This window comes from Mycteria americana, chromosome Z (genome assembly GCF_035582795.1).
Source record: "Mycteria americana isolate JAX WOST 10 ecotype Jacksonville Zoo and Gardens chromosome Z, USCA_MyAme_1.0, whole genome shotgun sequence".
Taxonomy (NCBI): domain Eukaryota; kingdom Metazoa; phylum Chordata; class Aves; order Ciconiiformes; family Ciconiidae; genus Mycteria; species Mycteria americana.
The window spans coordinates 3,694,382-3,714,348 of NC_134396.1; the positions used below are offsets into that span (position 1 = coordinate 3,694,382).

The 19,967-nt window shown below is 55.7% G+C and overlaps 2 protein-coding genes across 11 annotated transcripts in view; both read right to left on the reverse strand.

Moving 5' to 3' along the window:
- The window catches only part of PIGO (phosphatidylinositol glycan anchor biosynthesis class O), a 500,143-nt gene that overhangs the window by 34,630 nt on the left and 445,546 nt on the right, over positions 1-19,967 (reverse strand). The gene's annotated exons all lie outside the window — the stretch shown is intronic.
- ATOSB (atos homolog B) overlaps positions 1-19,967 on the reverse strand; it is a 41,115-nt gene that overhangs the window by 11,150 nt on the left and 9,998 nt on the right. For 3 of the 10 annotated variants that reach the window (XM_075526606.1, XM_075526614.1, XM_075526607.1), the window contains exons 3-4: positions 12,996-13,154; positions 6,745-6,878 (exon numbers count right to left, since the gene is read on the reverse strand). The exons of 1 other annotated variant lie outside the window; for it this stretch is intronic. The gene's annotated coding sequence lies outside the window, so the exon portion shown is untranslated. Of the gene's footprint in view, positions 1-6,307; positions 6,492-6,744; positions 6,882-10,696; positions 10,911-12,995; positions 13,155-19,967 lie in introns of those variants that run through there. 6 more of the 10 variants (XM_075526605.1, XM_075526608.1, XM_075526604.1 and 3 more) reach the window with 5 other exon arrangements.

Sequence of the window (19,967 nt, forward strand, 5' to 3'; positions counted from 1 at the left end):
GGACCTGTTACTGTTTAACTGTACTGTACCAGCCAGAAAGGAAGCAGGACACATGCAGGGGCAGCTCTGCCAGCCAGGGGCGTATTTGTCGTAGGGCAGGACTGGCAGAGCCCTTGGGAAGGGGAGCCTGGCAGGGCTGGCAGCACATCACTGGTGCAAGGAAGAAAGCAAGAGCTGTGCCCAAAGGGGCCATGCTCACCCAGTGGGGATCCATGTGGCTTCCCAGAGCAGCACTGCCAGCCAGTCAAGGGGACACACGGCCAGTGGACAAGAGGCTTTGGTCTGGGCATTGCTGCCTGGGGCAGAACGCCATGCCCGGGGGCCGGCAGGGCCAAGAGGGATCCTTGCACCATTTAGACCACAAAAAACCCAAACCAACCCCAAACTGGCTTTTGCTGCCTTCCTCCCTCCTGCTCCCTCTCCGGAGACCTTCGCACCTCACTGGAGGTGATGCAGCCAGGAGAGAGAAGGGCTGTCATTACAAGAGGGCAAATAATCATCCTCGGTACAAGCAGAGCACAAGGCAAGAGAAGAGGCAACAGAAACTGCTGGAAACAGACTGCCTGGAGGATAAGTTGCAGCTCCATTGGTCCTATCTGAACCCGAGGAGAAGGAAGGAAATCTACCAGTGGAAGTGCAAATGCAGAAGCTCCCTGGCACAGGATAGGAGCAGAGCTCAAGAAGCGCCAGCAGGCAGAAAGTTTCCAGCACAACCCTGAAGGATGGCAGCACCATCAGCAATGCTGCCACTGGAGAAGGGTCTCTCCACAGCCTGACAGATCAGGCATACCACCGTCAGGAGGGAGGCACAGGCGTGAGGCTGGGGACCACCTCCAGCACTGTCCATAGGAGAGGTGGCAATCCTGGAGAGATGATGTTTAGAGAGATGCTAGAGGAGCAAACTGCGCCTGAAAGGAAAGACAACCAGCGTGGACATGGCTCTGGCACTCCCCTGGGATTCAGGTTGGGGAGGAAGGAGCTCACATTTGGTGGAAACAAGAGAGGGAGGGACGGAGGGAGCATCCCTGCCCCTCTGCAGAGGCAAGTGCTGCTCTCGGGGGTCCTCAAGAGGCCTCCTGCCGTGCCAGATTTATGCAGCCGCAGAGCCTCGCTCAGTGCTGGCCCCTGTGCAGATAACAGGGAGGAAGCCCGAGCCCAGAGGGGAAGGATGGGGCAAGAGGCAGTGCCCACGTCAGGAGTGCAAGCTCCTAGAAACCACCAGAGACAGCTTCTACAGAGACAGACCCGACATCTCCCTCTGTCCCGCAGCACCTCTGTTCCTGAGGTGCTGCTGCTGCCCTTCCTCCCATCCCGCAGGAGGGGACACTGACGGGGTGCAGAAGCCCCTGGGACAAAGCAGCCCTCTCTGCAGGGCACCTTGCTGGGGCTCCAGGCTGCAGCAGGCTCCTGAGGGGCTGAGGTCTGCCCAGCGATGTGCAGTGCCTCCCCAGCCCGACCCATGCACAGGTGCCGCAGGGACTGAGCCCTTCCGCTTGGCCGAGCCAGGATAACACAATGAAACCTCTCCCGGGAGCTCGGGGAGCTGGAGCAGAGCTCCCGGCCCGGGGGCTTACCCCTGCTCCCTCTGATACCCCACGTCTTGGCATGGATCACCTCTGCACACCTTGCCCGGGAGCCTCACGTGCGGGCAGCGATGCTGACAATAGCCTGCAGCTGGGAAGGGGGGCTCGCAGGGTCTGCAGACAGATCCTGGTATGCAATGGCCACCTGTGTACAGCTTTCCCCCCCGTCCAACCCTCCCCACCCCAAAAGCCTCCCCTCCATGCACGGCTGCCCCTCTCCCTGGGAAAGCGCAGTCAAAGAATGAAAAGCAGCTTAAAATTCAGCAGGACAATCAGGCAGCTCTCCAAAGCCGGCAGCACCCCCTGCCCACCCAGCACCAGCAGGCTCAAACCTCAGCGATACAGCCCATGGCCGCCCAGCTCCAGCGTTCGACCGGGAGCCCAGGAAACCTGCAGCAGGCAGGGCAGGGAAATCCCATGCAGCAGCCGCTCACGGGGAGGACAGCCCAGGTTGAGGACAGACCTTTGTCTCTGCCTGCCTGTCTCGCTCGCTTGCTGCCGGAGGAGGAAGAGGGGGGCGGTGGGGGACAGCGAGCAAAGATAACACCCCTAGGAGGGATGTCACAGCCACGTTAATCACTTGGAATTCCAGCCAGCGCAGACCCGGGTGCCGCAAATATGGGCAGCAAATGGAGATGCTCAAAGCTCTGAAATAATTGGATCCTTTCACAAGAGCCGAGCCCAGAATCCAGCACAGGAATTCAGTCCCCGCTGGAAGTCGAGAGATCAAATACACGGAGAAGCAGGCGCAGCACAAGCAATCCTCAGCCGCTGCCGTATCCGGCTCCGCAGCCCCTGGCGCTGCTCTAATCTCAGGTGCCTTCGCAGCAGGAGCGAGGGTGAGGGAGGACCGCAGCGGAGAGCCTGAGCCCCCAGCGGAGTCGAGCTGAGGACCGGCCCCTTCCCATCCAACTTACTCCACTTGTGGCAAGGTGCAGAAACGCTGCCAATGCGAAAGAGGGTTTCGCGGAGGAAACCAGCGGCCTCGAAGCCCTGCTCGACTGGAGGAACAGCCCACAGAAAGGAGACCTCCGAAGCTGCCAGCCGGCCTCCGCAGCCCCGCGAGGGAGATGCCTGGCCCGGCAGGCTTGCCAGCCCACATCACGTTCCCGGCGAGACGCACACACGGCACATGTAGCCTCCTGCTCTGCGCCTCAACGGCAATGAAAAGGCACGGAGGCTTCTGCCAGAAAACAAAGAGGCAGCGGCAGAGCTGGGGGTGGGGAAAACTCTCCGCTGCCCAAGAGGATCCCTGCAGAGGCAGCAGGATGCTGCTGGGCTCCACCGTAGCTACTCACCCCCGCGAGCCCGAGGTAGCACCCACTTGCCCAGCGCAGGGAGTCCGGAGGGTGGGCCAGCCCCCACTCCCCTCCCCGAGGCAGCGCCGGGTGGGAAGTGCTGGAGGACGCAAGCCAGGCCCAGGACAACAGCTGGCCGCAAGGGGAAAATTCCTCCGGGCTGGCTCCGCTTCATAAAAAGCTGCGTCTTTTCACCTCGGGGTAGCTGCCGCACGCCACTGCTCCCGGGGGGAAGGCACAGCCGGCACCGCGCCTGCAAGCTTTGCCACCAGGGCAATCTGCGGAGCCCAATGGCGTTGACCTTGCAGCGGCATGGTGGCCTCAGCAGTCACCCCAGGGCAACAAAGCAAGCACCTGCAACGCAAGCAAGCCCCTGGCCACCCAGGCACAGAAACATGTTGGCCAGCTCCCTTCCAGTCCTCCTGTCCCTCTCCGGGGGCAGTGGCCTGAGGGACGGGGATCTCGGCCACTGCATGACCACACAGACCGGCTGCTCCACTCTAGACCTCGGTGCCAACTGCAACCAATGGAAAAATTTTCCACCATCGGTGATTACAAAGTCACATGCCTGTGCAGTCAGTCACAGGATGGCCACGAGAAGGCAAATGGGTCCTGGCAGAGGGGCCGGGACCACTTCTGCTCTGCGCTTGCATGACGCCTGGCATCTCCGGCCGTGACAAGGGCACCAATGCACTGCCGTGTTTCAAGTTCAATAAGGACATTTGTCCCAGGGAGGCATCCCCTCGGTCCAAGCAGGACTACACCCTCACCATAGTAAGTGATGCACAAACGTTAGCATTAACAATTGTCTTTATCTGATGTCCCAAGAGCAAGAATGATGCCGTGGGGTTGGTGCCTGCATCAGAAGCCCTGGGAACCCTATCCTGACGCATTTAACTCAACCCCAAAGGAAAGGCAATTGCTTACTGGTAAATCCCATCCCGTCAGCTCCTTGTCCCGTGCTGTGCACCGTGGGAAGCGTGACTTATCTGTGTGGCACGAACAGCCCAGCCCACTCTCCATCACTATGAGCAGGGCACAGAAACATGATCCCCTGACCGGGAGCCCCACGGTGGGCTGATGCTTTGTGAGCTGGGAGACAACAGCACAGCAATCAGTGGGTGACGGGACCCCTCTTGCTCCCACCTCTACTGTCTCCTCTCTTCTCCCTCTGGCCACCCCCGCATACAGCCACAGCCACAGCCATCCACAGCCCCACCTTCCCTCCTTACCGAGCCAGCTCCTTCTGTACCCTGATGCCCTGTAGCCATCCACACTGCCTGATCCCGGATGCACAATCCTTCACCTTCCCCACATCCTTCACATGGCAGCTGGGCTCTGCATTCCCATAAGTGTGCTCCTCTTCACTCCCACCCCAACCCCGTCCTCCTCCACCAGATGCTGCCATGTTTACACACACCCCCATGCATATCCCCAATGTCCCCAGCTCTTTACCCGTGCTCTGTTGCCTCCTGATCGCTGCAGCTCGTACAATAACTTAGAATGATAGAATTGTTTAGGTTGGAAAAGACCTTTAAGATCATCAAGTCCAACCATTAACCTAGCACTGCCAAGTCCACCACTAAACCATGTCCCTCAGCACCACATTTACACGTCTTTTAAATACCTCCAGGGATGGTAACTCCACGCTTTCCTGGGCAGCCTGTTCCAATGCTTGGCAACCCTTTTGGAGAAGAAATTGTTTCCTAATATCCAATCTAAACCTATCTGAGGCACTATCTGAGGCCATTTCCTCTTGTCCTATCACTTGTTACCTGGGAGAAGAGACCGACCCCCACCTCTCTACAACCTCCTTTCAGGTAGTTGTAGAGAGCCATAAGGTCTCCCCTCAGCCTCCTTTTCTCCAGGCTAAACAACCCCAGTTCCCTCAGCCGCTCCCCATCAGACTTGTGCTCCAGACCCTTCACCAGCTTCGTTGCCCTTCTCTGGACACGCTCCAGCCCCTCAATGTCTCTCTTGTAGTGGGGGGCCCAAAACTGAACACAGCATTCGAGGTGCGGCCTCACCAGTGCCGAGTACAGGGGCACGGTCACTTCCCTAGTCCTGCTGGCCACACTATGTCTGATACAAGCCAGGATGCTGTTGGCCTTCTCGGCCACCTGGGCACACTGCTGGCTCATATTCAGGCAGCTGTCAACCAACACCCCCAGGTCCTTTTCCACCAGGCAGCTTTCCAGCCACTCTTCCCCAAGCCTGTAGCGTTGCATGGAGTTGTTGTGACCCAAGTGCAGGACCCGGCACTTGGCCTTGTTGAACCTTCCACAATTGGCCTTGGCCCATCGATCCAGCCTGTCCAGGTCCCTCTGCAGAGCCTTCCTGCCCTCAAGCAGATCAACACTCCTGCCTGACTTGGTGTTGTCTGCAAACTTAGTGAGGGTGCACTCGATCCCCTCATCCAGATCATTGATAGAGACATTAAACAGAACTGGCCCCAACACAGAGCCCTGGGGAACACCACTTGTGACTGGCCGCCAACTGGAGTAAACTCCATTCACCACCACTCTTTGGGCCCGGCCATCCAGCCAGTTCTTTACCCAGCGAAGCGTACGCCCATCCAAGCCACGAGCAGCCAGTTTCTCCAGGAGAATGCTGTGGGAAACCGTGTCAAAGGCTTTACTGAAGTCCAGATAGACAACATCCACAGCCTTTCCCTCATCCACTAAGCAGGTCACCTTGTCATAGAAGGAGATCAGGTTGGTCAAGCAGGACCTGCCTTTCATAAACCCATGCTGACTGGGCCTGATTGCCTGGTTGTCTTGTACGTGCCGTGTGATGGCACTCAAGATGATCTGCTCCATAACCTTCCCCAGCACTGAGGTCAGACTGACAGGCCTGTAGTTACCCGGATGCTCCTTCCGGCCCTTCTTGTAGATGGGTATCACATTTGCTAACCTCCAGTCAACTGGGACCTCCCTGGTGAGCCAGGACTGCTGACAAAGGATTGGAAGTGGCTTGGTGAGCACTTCCGCCAGCTCCCTCAGTACCCTTGGGTGGATCCCATCCGGCCCCAGAGACTTGTGTGTGTCTAAGTGGTGTAGCAGGTCACTCACCATTTCCCCTTGGGTTATGGGGCTTCATTCTGCTCCCTGTCCCTGTCATCTTCCAGCTCAGGGGGCTGGGTACCCAGAGAACAATTGGTCTTACTATTAAAGACTGAGGCAAAGAAGGCATGAAGTACCTCAGCCTTTCCCTCATTCGTTGTCATTATGTTTCCCCCCGCATCCAATAAAGGATGGAAATTCTCCTCTTGTTCCTAATGTATTTATAGAAACTTACACCAGTCTCCCCCCATCCCCAGCTGCCACACACCTACAGCCCTGCCAGCCCGAGCCTCCTCGCACACACCCCACTAATGAGTCCCCAACAGCCATCGGGGAAAGCCACAGCAACGTCACCCTTCCCTACCTCCCCGAATGGTCACCAGGGCACTGCAGAGCAGCAGAGAAGGTCCCGGGGATGCTGCATTACCCTGAGCAGCTCACGACACAGGCATCAAAGCTATGCGTGGGAAGACGGAGCAGGTGAAGTGCCTGCAGTGGTGAGGGCCGCAAGGATTGTGCATGCAGCATTTACCCCTGGGAACTGCCCGTCACCACCGCAACCCCTCTTGCGATACACTTCCTTTTACCGTAAGAGCCGTCCAAGGGAGGTGCTTGGGCACAAGCGCTCAGGCCTCCCACTCGCTCGCTGTTACCAAGCTGCAGCCTGCAGATAAGGCTGCAGCAGCTGTGGGGACATTCAGCATCTTTTTCACTCCCTGTGCTAGACGTCTACGTGGTACGGGGGGAGGAGATAACACACACACACGCACACACATGGCCGTGCACACCCACCCAACTCACCCCTTTCCAGCAGCGATTTAGAAAGTCTCACGTCTAGCGCAGGCCAGAGCGGTGACACGGTCTGGGCAGGGATTCGGGCCGTAAGGGTGAGGCTTTGTCCATCTTTGATTGTAGAAAGCTGGACACATCCAGGGCTACTGCAGGGAAGGAGGATTTCCACCATGAATTCAATGTCCTGTGCCTTGTCAGGCAAAAGGAAAGTCTCTCCTCCCCATAAGACTGAAGGTGAAAGAAAAACACCCTGCTGGCATTAGGAAAAGGGTGTCACAGCTATCACCTAAAGACACTGTTGCCCATAATGGAGGCAAGCACATGAGTGTACAAGCCCCTCTGAAGGCAAACGAGAGGGTAGGAGGGACTGGCATGTCCAACTGCAGGCATACCCATAGGCAGGGCAGTGGGAGGCACAGCCCAGCTCCTATTTCACCCTGTGAAACTGGCAAACCTCCTGGTCCACAGACCCCAAATCACCCGCAGCATCCCACCAACAGCAGAGCCCTCTGCCCGGTGTATCCATCACCCCCTTCACAGGGGCGGGGCTCCTGCAGGGCTGGCAGGGCTCCCAGCAACGCCCACGGCCGGGGATGCCCCCGGGATGGAAGGGGAAATCCACCTGGCACCTGGATCTTGCATGGAGATGGAGGAAGCCAAGGCTCAAGTACTGCTTTACGTCAGGAGGAGGCTGGAGAGGACCTGCCCTCGGGGCTATCTGGCAGGTGCAGCTTGCAGGGACTACACGGCACTGGGGCACCAACATATCAGCATCCTCCGTCTTCACAGAAGCGATAGTGAACAGGCACGGGCTCAAGACGCAGCTGCGTCCCAAGACAACCCTCCTGCACAGCACAGGAGCCCCCATGTCAGTCCCTGCAAGATGTAAAGGTCCCTGTGCAAACTCTGCTTGCTGCCACTGTTGCAGCTCTGTGTTTTGCTGCACTGCTTCTGCAGGAACACACAAAGCTCAGAGACCTCAGAAACCAGCTTAGCTATGGCAACTGGGGTCAAAACACACTCACCCTTGGTGGCAGCCGTGTGGCTGGGGACACAGATGTCCCCCAAGACCTGACCCTTGTAGGGAGACACAGCCCACAAGAGACCCGAGAGCTCTCCATGGACTACCAGGAACCAGCTCGTCCCCAGCCACACAGTGATTTACCCATGCAGCTGGGAACGAACCCCAGGGGCCTCTTGGCTCAGACCACCGGACCCTGCTGCTCTCGATGCATGCAGGTGTTGTAACAGGGATATCCAAGCAATGCAAGAGTGCCCAGAGCAGTATTGAATAACGAGTGGGCTGCCGAGGAAGGGAGAGCAAACAGGGCTCTGAGCAAGATGGCAGCCCACCATCAACAAGCCCAAGGGAAAGGCTGAGAGGAACAGGCTCATGGGAATGTCCTAGACCTTGAAAACCCAAATAAAAGCATCTGGGGAGCCTGGACATCCTCCCAGCCTCTGCCAGACAGGCAGACGTAGCTACCGCTGCAGGTCAGCTTTGCCCAGATGCCATGGCTACTTGCAGCCCCCTTTGGTCTAGTTTATTACTCTTGCAGATGGGATGGGGCAAACACTAAACACCCTTTGAGCACTTGCACACCAGACACAGGCTTCTGCAGCATCAGGCACCAGGGTCAAAGCTCGGAGATACAATAAATTGCAGAGCGAAGTTGTTTCTGAAGACGAGGCTGATAAGGCTGCCAGCAGCCAGCCTTGCAGAAGGACAGGATCAGGAAAAGAGCAGCCATGAGAATAAAAGGCTGGCAAAGAAACAGAAAATACTGGGAGCAAGTAATTCTTTCCAGACAGTCCTTTGGGCTCATCTCGGCCTCCATCTGCTGTCTATCTGCTTGGGATGGTCAGGCAGCTGGAGCCTTTAAAAAGGGTACTGGTGACTTCCCCCACAATTGCCACTGTCTCTGGGACAAGCACCATGGGGAAGATAAACCTGGAGCCCTTCCAGCTGGAGGGCTGGGGGCCAGCGTCCTCCCCAGCCTCCCAATAACATCAGCACCGCCCTACAGATCACAGCTCTGCACTGCCTGTAGAGCAGGGTGGATGGTTTATTGTCCTGTGCTTTACTGCTGACCAGCTTTTTGTGCTCGTGCAGGGAGGGAATAATGTAGACCTCTGGAGAGATGGCTAAGATAGGTGGGGGCAAAGCAATGAGCTAGGCAATGCTGCTAAGGCAGTGCCTCCATCGCCGGCACTGCTAACACCATATGGATGAGACAAACCAAGCCAGGAGAAGGGGATGGACAGAACAACCCCTTGATCCCTCCATTGGCCTACAAGCCTGTCAGTCCAACAGGCCATGAGCTGCTACATTACCAAGCGCCCCAAGAGCTGAAGAACTGGGAAACAACGATGGTGGGAAGGGACCTCAGGGCATTTCAGTCCAATCCTGCTCACAGCAGGGCCAATGTTGAGCAGGTTGCTCAGGGCTTGCCCCTACCAAGGGCTGAAGGTCTCCAAATGTGGAGACTGCCCCCCCTGCTCTGGGCCCTGCTCCAGACTCTAACCACCCTTGTGGGGAAGTATTTTGCCTAATATCTAATTGGAATGTCCCTTGTGTGCTGTTGCTTCTCATCCTGTCCCTGGGCACTTCCCAGAAGAGCCCAGCTTCAGCTTCTCTCCAAAGCCGCAGCAGCCAGCAGCGGTGAGAGCCCCCTTCGCTGCCTCCCCTTTCCCAGGCTGCACAAACCCACTGCTCCCAGCCTCTGCCCCCCGACGTGCTGCAGCACACCAGCAGCCCCATGGCAGGGCCAGAGCTCCAGGGCATCCCTGGAGAGTGCTGGAACCTGTTAGTCTCCATCCTGCCCAGCCGAGGGTGCCACCAGGGAGGACAAGAGGTACCTGCGGCCAGCCCGGAGCAGCAGACACCTGCACACCTTGTTGAAAAAAAGAGACTCACCTCAACACTGAGACCAGTGGGGGTTGTTTTCATTCAAGTATTTGATCCTTGCTCTGGTTGGAAGCGATAACAAGTACCTATGTCAGTGCCTGCTGCAACACACCTAGGCTATCCTGAGCCGGGAGTCCCAAGTACCTGCTCCAAGAAGTTTGGCCCTAAATACAGAGAGCTTTGGCTTCACCGCTGTGGCACCGATAGCAGGCCTACCTCCGTCACGCCCATGGGGGACCGGCCCTCAGGAGTGATGAGCAAGATCACCAGGAGTCAAACTCAGCAGAGACCATCTGGGCTGAATGGAGACTCAACAGCCCAGAGCAGGTCCCTGGATGAGGGAAGCAGCCATCCACGACTCCCCCAACACCCCCAGGGTCTGCAGCAGAGCCCAGGTCACACAAGGGATTTCGCAGCCAACAACCAACCATGCCCCCGATCTGCAGCGCATCGTCCCCATCCCAGCTCTCCCTTCAATCCAGTTCGCTCAGTCCAGAGCTATCTGTTTATCCCTCTCTGCCCCAGCAGGGATCATACATTTTGCCATCCTCTCCCCGCTCTCCCAGAGCGGATGGGAAGGTTACTGGGGAGGACCCAACCAGAACAGAGACCTGCTCAGCTTGCCCAGGGCTGCCTGTATGGGGACAGGGATCCACCCCGTGCACCGGGGGCTGGGATACCTGGTCACCGGACTGCTCCCTTGCGGTGCTCGTCTTCGGTCCCTCCTGGGAAAGCCTCAGCACCAAGGATGCCCCAGGCCACTCCGTGACAGGAACGTACCCATGGCTGGAGGAAACGTAGGCAGAGCATAGGTTCCGCACGTGGCTGAGCCAGATCCCGGCCCGTTCCCAAGCCACAGGCACTGCCTCCACCTGCTAAGCCCTGCGGCTTTCCCAGCTCTCCTCCAGCACCCTCACCCCATTGCCCGGGGGACCCGGCATGGGCTGCCAGGTCCTTGGGCTCCCTTAAAGCCCAGCCCTGGGAGAGCACCTGCCCTCTGCTTGCCGCTGACTCATTCCCCTGTGATTCACCCCCTCCTCCTGCCTGACTCACCCATTTCTGCCACAGCCTTGTGCACACACGCGCATGTGTGTGAGTGTGTGTGTGTGCAACCCAGCCGCAGTTGTCGGGGCAATGCCACAAACTCTGCGAGGCAGCAAACCGGGCAGGGAGCCTGGTCAGGCTGTGCCAGAGCCCTCGCCTCCCGCAGCACCCAGCGGCAGGAGGGGCAGAGATGACGCCGCTGGCTCAAGTCCACGGCGGGGAGACGGGGCAGAAAGGCAGGCCGGGAGTGCTGCCATGTGCCGGTGCTGCAGAGATAAGGAGCGATGCTGGGGGAGGGCTTCCTCCGGGCTCCGAGGCTGCCTTCCAGGCAAACCCATTCGTTTTATCAGTCCTCCAGCAGCCTGACCCTCGCCGCTGGCTGTGGGAGGGTTACCCGGCGCTGCCGCAGCTCAGATCCACAGGCAAGCGGTCTACCAACTAACCTGCTTTTGGGTACAGCCAAACATGCCCCCCCAGGCTGTGCCTCTTCCCAGTCTGATTCTCCAGGGTGGAGAGCTTTCTGGGAGCCAGAAAGGGATTTCTTCTATGCATGGCTATGGTCACTCAGCATCAGCTAGTGCCACTGCCCAGGCAAGGCCCACAGGCTTGGCCAGTTCCTGAATCTGGACGGTACAAGCCACGCACGTGATGCTACGTATACGTGCCCGCTGCAGGCTGCTTCTCCGACTAGCAATTCCCCTAATGCTAGGGGCTGAAGCTCAAACAGGCTTTGCCCCACATCCTTTCCCTTCATCTTTCCCCCAGCATCACCCCTTCCCAGGGCTCTCCAGCTAATCTCAGCCTCCTTCTTGGAGGGGGGCAGAGCAGACAGAGACGACAAGAGCAAGACCTCACACCGCAGCTGTGCCGGAGCCCAGTGAGAGCTGTGGCACACGCATCCCAGCCAGCGAGCGGCTCCGCATACCAGAGCACATCCATCTGCGTCAAGGAGTGCACGAGAGCGCCGGCGCGCGCGTAAGACGCCGGTCTGTGCAGCGCACCCGGTCACGGACCTGCGCCTCTGCCTGTCGTAGCTGGAGGATCCATTTCCCATTGAGTACAGGAGAAAATTACTGGGATCAGACACAGGCTCTTCTCTCACCCTTTCTGCTCCACATCCCACGGGTCTGAGTCACACTGACAAGGGGCTCTGGTCCCTTCCACCCAGGACCACTTGGCCAGCTGCAGCATTTTGCCTACAGCTGCATGCAGGTTACTCAGGACAAGCCTTGCTGGTGCTGCAATAGGACAAGTCGGTCCAGCATCACGTCTCCAGCAGGGTCACACAGTCCATCTGGGTCAGGAGGCCCTGCCACCCGGGAATTAAGCCCAGACTAGACCATCCTTTGGCCAGGGAGGGAGTGACAATGTTCAGGGCTGGGATAACACATATTTAATAGGAAGAAAGAACGATATTCTGCCAAAGCTCAGGACTGTATGTCAGAGCTGCTGGTTCTCCCTGGATTTTTACACTCCTGATCCTCACCATGTACGCACAGAGCCTTTCTCCCTTCTCAGGGCAAAGAAAACCAAGTTTTCTTTGCTGCGTGGGGTCCCACGGGCACCTGCAGCTTGCCCTGCATGCCACCCTTCCTCTCATCAGGATGCTCCAGCTCCCGGGGTCCCTTCTAGGGAGGCAGGGTGGGCGATCCATAGTGCTCAATGCGCCTCATCAGTGAGACCAAAGGCAGAGCCAACACCGTGGTCACAGTGTCACTGAGGGCACAGCACTGGGCAAGCACCTGAACGAAACTCAGCAGCCACCAGCAGGACAGGCCCAGCAATTTAAATGCACATGCTTAAACTAGCCTGTCACCACTGAAAAGATGGGCTTCCCTGCAAGCTCTGGGAGCCCCCGAGAGAGCAGCCATAACCTACACGAGCTCTTAGACAAGAACGGCTCCCTGCCGTAGTCCTCAGGCAAAGGGGAAGCCAAGGGATGTGCCCTACAGCAGTCAGAGCAGCCAGGGACTGCTCCAATCTGAGCCAGACTGCAGTGATTCCCTGACAGCCCCCCATTTGTGACTAACAGAGGGCTAACACCCCATCTGCAACACCTCCCTCCAGCCAGGCTGGGGAGAAGAGCAGTGAGGAGATAGCCAAGCTGCTCTTGCTTCTGACTTCTCTCCCACACCAAGGGGATCCCTTGCAACTGCCTTGTGTTCCCCTTCTGCAGCCCAGGTGGCTAAGAAGAGTGGTAGAGCATCCCTCCAAAGTACAGTGACAAGACCTCGCTGCCTTCAAATAGCATGTTTCAGGCCAGCAAGCTGGAAACTGTCAGCAGAGGAGTACCAGTTTATTCACCCACCTTTATGTCCATGGCATGCTTCTGCAGCACAGGTGATGCCAGAGGGCAGGATGAGAAGAGAGGATTTTGGGCAACGAAGGTGGAGAACTTCAGGCTTTCTCAGTGTGGATGCTAAGCACCAAGAAGTACACGCAGTTGATGCTTCTGCTGAAACGGTTCCTGGTTACAAGGACAGACACACAGAGCACGACTCTGAGAACAGGCCATCTACCAAGGTGAACAGAGGATGTTACCATTTCCAAAAGCACCAAACCAAGCCTTTCATTTCTGGGTTCTCCTTCTCACAGAAGCTCTGTGCTCCCTGCAGTTCTCCCTTTGTGGTGCTTGAAAAAGTAGAGCAGCCTCCAGGCTGCTAACTTAGATGGTGCTGCAGTGACCCTCATGAAGTATTCCCTGGCACCAGCTTTCATCTCCCAGACAGAGCCCAAAGAAGCATCAGCCCTTTGTTCCAAAAATCACATCCAAGGTTATCTGATCCAACATAAAGATCAGATGTGGAACTTCTTTAAATGAAAGCTTAGGTGGGGGATCACACCTGTGCGAGGGGATGGAGCTGAATGGCCAAGTGCCTGCTAGCCCAGCCTGAAAGTTTTAAGGACTAAACCACCTTTTCTGGTTGGTAACACAAATCCAAGTTTGCTAAAATTGGAAAGCCCACCGTGTGGTTCACCCGGTGCTCACCCCTCCTGCAAGCTGGAAACCCCTATTGTCTCGGCAGCCCTGATCAGCCCCCCGCCCTTGGCAAAGAGATGCTCTTTTTGACTCAGCACATCCTGCAGCCCTCCGTACACATCCTGGGTGGGCTGGCCGGCTGGCTCACACCACCTGAACCTCAGGATGGAAACTACCTGTGTCCTCTTTCCACCTTGCTGTGGGAAGGGAAACAGAGATTTCTGCCATCCATCCCTTCCCTAGCTCTTTTTGCTGGCCCCTCTGGTGCTCTGCCCCATGGGGCACCCTGAGCAGACAACATTAAGGCTAGGAAAGCAGCTAGACTTGGGCTTTCCTGCTTAACTACACATGAAAAATCCAGTTTTAGCCCAGGCAGGCATTTAAAAGCCAACTTCCCTCTTCTGTCAAGGCAAAATGTGCCTGCAGGCACCCGGGACTGTCTCTTCTGCATTTTGGAGAGATCCTGCCTTGCAGGCGTTGCCTTTTACCCTCTGCAGCCTTCACCAGTTCAGAGCATGTTGGAGAGGCCCAAGTGCTGGCTACACCAGTGATGCTGCAAATTCAGGTGCCATGTGTGGGAGCAGCTGCAAATGCAAATGGCGGGGGGGGGGACGGGACGGGGGGGACGGGACACGACAAAACCAAACCACCCAAAAATCCCAGGGCAGAAGGCCTGCACAAACCCTACAGTCCTGGCCTCCTGGCTCCCAGCCTTGTGTTCAATGCTCATTCATCTCAGGATACAGTTCCAGTTTTCACTGTGGTCTTAAAGCTCCCCATGAAGTTGCTCTCACTGACCTTCACAATTTCTTTTCTCTCTGCCCCCACTTCCAGCAGGGACTCCAACTGCTGCTGCCTCCCAGCAAAAGGGTCTCCATGACCTTTGTAATTCAACACACTGGGAAAAGCTCAATCCATCCTCTCTATTCCTAGCCCAACACAGACCTTAAAAGCCCTCTTTGTTCCTGCTACAAACCCTACCCCACAGCCATGGCTTAACCCTTAGGGCACTGCCTCAAATAAAGAGTGCTTCACAGAAGCAAGGCAGGTTGCAGTGTCTGTGGGAAGCTGGACCTACCCTCCACCTGCAGAAGAGCTGTGCTGACAATCTGCTGGTGGCTTGCAGGACACATCGGATACACACAACGAGGTGAGGGGGAGATGTCTCTGACCGTCCTCATCGTCAGTACAAACTACTACCAAGATGTGCACGTGGGGACCCTGTGGGGTCCCACACTGCTGCAGCGAGATGGGCGTGGGTTGGGCTTGCAACTCTTTATAGTCTCCTGGTTTTGCTCTGCCTGCCCTCAGTTCAGCAGGTTTATTACAAAACACTCTCCATGCAGGCAGATTTGGGGCTGCAAGGAAGGAATAGGGGTGAGGAAGGAAGCAGGTGGGACCAGGCACTCCCCTTGTCACTCCTCTGCTCCTGCCCCTTGGTACAGCCATTGCTCCATGCCCAGGTGCAAAGCAGAGACAGCGAGGGACGTCATTATCTCCGCAGCCTGCACGTAGGCAAGAGCGCAGTGACAGCACTCCTGATTCCTGCCTTGTCTGAGATAAGCTCAGACCCACATCCCGAGCAGCAGCCCATAAATCACACGTTGGAAGAAGCAGTGCCATGGGACTATCCGTAATCATATGCCCTGCACATGGGAATGCAGAGGGGATGGAAGGTGCAGCCAGCCCTCCCTGCCCTGGCATGATCCCTGGCACAGGAGAAAGCAGTATGGAGCAAGGGCTGCTTTGCAGCACCAAAAAATGCCAGGCCCACAGCACGCCGAAACACCAGCTCCATGGTAGACAGAACAGGCTTGCACCACTGCACCCCAAAACACCACCTCTGCAGCCAGGATGGGGTAAGGCCACCTTGCAGCACCCCAAAATGCCATTTCCTACCAGCCGCTGTAACTTCCCCTCTACCCCTTTCTGGTTGCGCTCCACCCCTGCCTGCTCCCCAGGCCACAGGGAAACTGAGTCACAGCGTGCTGCCCCTGCCACGAGGAAGGAGAGCGGGTGGGCAGCCCCCAGCACTGGGCACAACGTGAGGAGTAGGGCGAGGGTGGTACTGACACCTCTGAGAACCCCAGCGATGGGGAGAGATAAAGATACCCACACGTCCTGCACTAAGCAGCTATCCGAATTACAAGTCTCCTCTGTTCCCACCTCTCTTGAAGCAGAAGTCAGCCCTACTCTGCTGCTAGCCTTATGGACTGCACCCAGCTCTGCTGGGCTTCATCTGGCTCCGCAGACTGAGCCACACGCTCTCTGGCACCAGAGGGGACAGGGACGTGCAGGGCTCTGCACCAGATGCACGTAACTTAGCATGGCCCAGAAAAGAAAGGTAATGCCACATAGGAACAAAAAACAAACAAACAAACAAACAAAGACCCAGATGTAGCATTATAAACCAGAAGAATGTCCTGGCTCACAAAAAGCTCATAGCAGACTAGACGTTTCCTAGAGAGTAGAACACTGCATTCTTTACTTTGAAAGATTCATGCATTGAGCAAAGACTTGGATTCTCCAGTCTAGCTCTAGGAGCTGATAGGTTTCCAGGTACGGCCCTCAGCCTCTCTGTTTTCACCACACCCCTCCAAAAACCCTTTGGGGCCCTGCTTCCCAGTTAAGCCTTCCCAGGGCCAGGTCCTGTCTGCAGCCCTTGCTCTAGCTGAGCACAGCAGTGCTCACCCACACCAGCATCCTTTAAAATCCCTGCGTCTGGTGCAGTAGCAAATCACCACCCATCTACCTTGCAGGCTAAAGGTAAAGATTTGTTCATTCAGGCTCCAGGTCAGACATCTCTCTAATGTTATTAAAGTTATGGTTTCTTTACTGCATTTCTCAAGATCTCAGTGGGGTTAAGAGCCCAGCATTGTCCAGTTCAACTGGGCCACTGAATGGGAAAGCGGAGCTCAAGCTGCAGAAAATGCACGGCTACTATGCACTGCCCATCTGCAAATCTCCTGGCATCTTTCCCCAGGCTCCTGTCTCTTGGTTGTGTCACTCTGCCTTCCTGGGGACTCTCTGAAAACAGACCCTTTCTCCCTCCCCGGGCAAGTGTGTTCAGGTGGTATTTGCTGCTGTTGTCATGCAAAGCATAACGTCATTGCCAATATCCTTGTCCCAGCTCTATATCCCAGGACAACATAACAGTAGATTAAACTCATTATCCCCTATCAGTTTATGGCACAGTCTTTTCATTTCTCTGTTAACACACATCTGAGACGTATCGAGTTTCAGGCAGGCTCACTCCAAAGGAAATCCCCCGTTCCTTCCTTACAAGGAGTTGCGCAAGCAATACCTTTTCTTTTTGGTAGCAAAAAAAGCCCAAACCAAACCAACACCACCACCAAAAAAAAAAAACCCAACCAAAAAAACCAAAAAACACTCCAAAAAAACCCACTTGGAGGTTCACTTAAGGACAGAATTTGACTTTTCTTTCCAGACCACCACTTTGGTCAGACCTTTCTCAGTCTCTGGAGGGCAACGTTCTCACTTCTGCTCACACTGGTGCAGCTCCATCAGAGCATTTGGAGTGCTGTAGTAAGAAAGCTTTCAAGGGTGAGATGCCTTTTCCTTCCCAAAAGCTACCAGCACATGAACACAGGCATTTCCTGGTAAACTGCTCCTCCTTGCTTCCAGCCTCTGCTACAGGGCTGGCCTCTGATAGCAGCCTTCCTCCGGAAGCTCCACTGCATTTTGCTCAGTTACTCTTAACAGTATGATATTGTAGGGAAACGGAATTAAACAGAGCTGTAATCTATAATAAATCATTCCTACTGAGCTACCAGGGAGATAGCTGCACAGGAGAAAGAAAGGAGCTGTAAGTCTGTTTCCTCAACAAATCTGAGCCATGAAACAGCCCTTTGGTTACAGGGAACAGGCACAGCAGCAAGAGGAGCACTTCTAGGGTGGCAGATTGATGCCACTGTTTTTTGTGTTCTCTTTATCCAGATTTATCACATAGCCAGGACAGATCATTGCAAATACCTTAAGATCCGAGACTGTCAGCCCAGGGGAGAGGTTGGCAGCCCAGCCCCAGAAAAAAAGCCTGAGAATATTCTAGTTCCTCAAAACGGCTCATATTTTTAGCTGTTGCTGCTCCTAGAAGATGAATTGAAAGCAAAGCTCAGACCCACTATTTGATGCCATAACTGCTTTATTTTCCTGGCAGCCACAGCAGAGAGGACCTCGAGAATTACCCTCTTCGTACACCTCTGGTCCAGCTATGCTAATCTCATCAGCAGTGCAAACACTGGTATAGAAAGGACTGGAGTGACTGTGCTAACCTGTCTACGCTATGCTCCCTCTGCACAGCTACAGCACTGCAGACTGGCAGTAAGAGAACCCCAGTGCGCAGAGTCCAGGCGTTTTCCCCAGCTCTGAGTTGAGCAAAGAGTTGGCTCTTGCAGACTATTCTTTATGCATCTTCCAGACAGGGCAACCTGTACAGTACTGCTGGGCTCGACTATCTTCTCACAATTCAGGGAATGCAGGTAGAAACACCCACCGAGTCAAATTTCCTCTTGGCCCCAACGATCCATCATCTCTCTGCTGAAATCCCCAGCACTCTTTCTGTAGCAGCAGCATTAAGGTTGCTCCTGATGTCCAAAAGGACACTGGACATCTTTTCAGAGTGACATTGCTCAGGATGGTGTCCCCGTCTGACTACTAGCAGGTATGCATGTCCCGGACTTGCCTAAGGCGATGGCAGCAGCAAAGCGCAGCAGCACGTAACCCACACAGTACTTTCCGAACTTCATCGCTGCAGCTCAGCCAGGAGGAAATCTCTCTTGGCTGCCTCTCCCTAAATGCTTATTCCAGCACTGCCTGTCTTAACTCCTCCCCAAATCAGGAGCTGAGTATGTGACCCCACTGCCTTTGGGCTTTTCTGATCCTCTGTGCTGTGCTTAAAAATGTGTAGTGTGAACAGGCAAGACAGAAAAAGAGGGAGCAGCACTTTCAAAGATGACATGGTTATAACTCATCAGGTCACAGCGCCCAGGAGCTCGAGTCTTGGGCAAGGATCTCGGCATGCGAGGTGCTGTACAAATGGCAAGAGAGAAAACACCCTCTGCCCTAGGAACTGGCAATTCACACCCAAACACACACGCATAACCCAGAGCCTTAGCTGCTGGGCTCTGCATCCATTCCATGATATTTCATAGCACATCTTGGGGCCTCAGTCTGGAGGAAAGATCAGAAACAATGGGCTGTGAAAGTGGAGTCAGAGAGAACAACGGTTTGGCTCAATGGATTCTGACCATGCTCTGCCATTCTCCGCACCCGTAATATATTATAACACCAATTCTCGCACCAAGTGCTGAAGGTCACATACACGAAGAGCAGCACTCAAGCTGCTGATCTGAAATTGCCTTCAGTGTCAGGTACCAGTGTCCCAGCTTCCTCCGTGTGAAGGAAGCTCCAGCTGCCAGTGCGGAGCAAGCTGCTCCCCTCTGAAAAGGGAAGGAGCCTGTCGGAAGGAAGCGCACCGCTGTCTGCCGCAAGCAGCTTTCCCAGAAGCTCCGTGTTCCAGCTTCCTCCTCCTTGTTTGCTCTCCCTTGGGAACACAAGGGTCTGGAGTCCAGGGGACATTTTACAAACAAGTCTAGCCTATTTGGGAGTTCTGAGATGACTGGAACTGTAGCACTGGACAGTGCTGGGCAGTCTATACAGATCTTATTGTCACCCTAAATCAGAGATGGGCACTATGGCAGATTGGATATGGTGAAATGGTTTTCAGGGGAATTTCTGAGGCTTTGTACCCTGGCTCAGAGCTGGAAGGAGCGGTCACAGATCAGGCAAGGATCGTGACATTTGTGAGCACAGGGCCATTTGGGCAGCTCACAGACAGGCATCCTTTCCCCTCCAGTTTTGCCTGAACATCCTAGTCCCAGACAAACTCTGGCCACAGGCACTACAGCACCGTGTGCCACCCCATGGCAACCCCACACATCTGATCTGAGCATCCTCCGAAGGTGGGGCCGGCTCCTTCCCCTCTTGTTCCGGGCTGGGCGCAGAGCTGCAGGCAGGGCACTGTAGCTCACTGCAACCACTGACCTTTGAGAGGTGTAACAAGAGAGGTTTACAGCTCACACAGCCATCCATGTTGAGACCGGCAAGCTGTGCTTGCTGCCAGCCAGTCCCTTCCCCCTGGCTCACATCCAGGGCTTTAGGCACATCATGGATGACAGGTCAGGTCTCAGTCACGCTCACATTATGGCCAGGCTGGAGCTGGCTTCCTGACCTGTTCTCTCTGCACAGCAAGGGGCACGATGTTCCTTGCTTCCTTCAGCA